We start from the raw sequence: 1,115 nt of genomic DNA, 5'->3' as shown, positions 1-1,115 counted from the left end.
TTGCCCGCTGCGTCTCCCGAAGGGGCGCACGGGACCCCGCCCGGCTGTGCAGGGAGAGCCAGGCGCTCCCAGGAGCTCCCAGCACCGGGGGCACTGCCAGAAACCAGAAGGGAGCCGCAGCCCTGTTTGTTCACGTCCCTCCTGCTCTAAGAGCTGGAGGGGCCGGGATTCCCTGTGGGAGGGTACTCGGAGGCTCGGGAGCCTGGCAGGCGCATTTCACAAAGCGATGGTGGCACAGCGTGTGCGCGTACTCCCGAGGGCTGGCGCTGGGCATTCCACGAGGAATTCGCCCCTCGTTTCCCATGTCGCCCCGGAGGCGGGGACAGCCTCCCTAAAAGCCTAAAAGTACCTTACGTGCCTAGTGTGGCGGACGTCACGAAGTGCCACGAAGTGCCGAAATGCCGAGATGACGGGCGCGGGGAAACGCGACCCGGAGCCCCTCCGGTGCACCGGAGCGGACTCAGGGACGCAGCACTCCGTGGCCCCGCGGGTGGCAGTCCAGCTTTGCTCCCGGCAGTGAAATTCAGGGCAGCAGGATGCACGGCCCCAGCGGGGCGGAGGCATCCCGCTGTTACGGCCGCGGGAGAAGTGGGAGCAGGACGCTGCAGAGCCTGGGCTCTCTGGGGGAGCTGTTCCCGGGCTTGCGGTACTGCGTCTCTCTGGGCTCGGGCATCGAAGCCTGGAAGCGCCAGGACGCACATCCCCTTCGTGTGCTTTCGAGGGGAGCCGCTTTCGGTGTTCCCCGGGGAGGACAAACCGGCCAAAAAAAAAAAAAATGAACTCCTCATTTCTTTGCAAAATTGCATTCACCGGGTTTGGGGACAAAAGCTGTCTCTGACTTTTACCTTCATTCCCCCTAATGCCGCTAAAACATGAACCTTTCCAGAGGGCAGGAGCACCCCGAAGGACTTATGAGGCAAATCCCCCTCAGCCGCGAGAGCAGCTCCTGAACCCGGCTTCCCCCGGCCTCAGTCGATGCTTTTAATTAAACGCAACTGCCCCTTTTTGTTAAATCCCCGCCGAGAAGGGTTAGGTTCCTACTTCTGGAGAGGCAGACGGCGTGTGCTGGCCACTGAGCATCGGACTCTCGACCAGGGGGGGGGGGGCGCCGAGCG

The sequence above is a fragment of the Geospiza fortis genome, unplaced genomic scaffold, assembly GCF_000277835.1.
Source record: "Geospiza fortis unplaced genomic scaffold, GeoFor_1.0 scaffold84, whole genome shotgun sequence".
NCBI lineage: Eukaryota > Metazoa > Chordata > Aves > Passeriformes > Thraupidae > Geospiza > Geospiza fortis.
The sequence above is the reverse complement of the archived record's forward strand: the minus strand, read 5'-3'. Positions refer to the sequence as shown.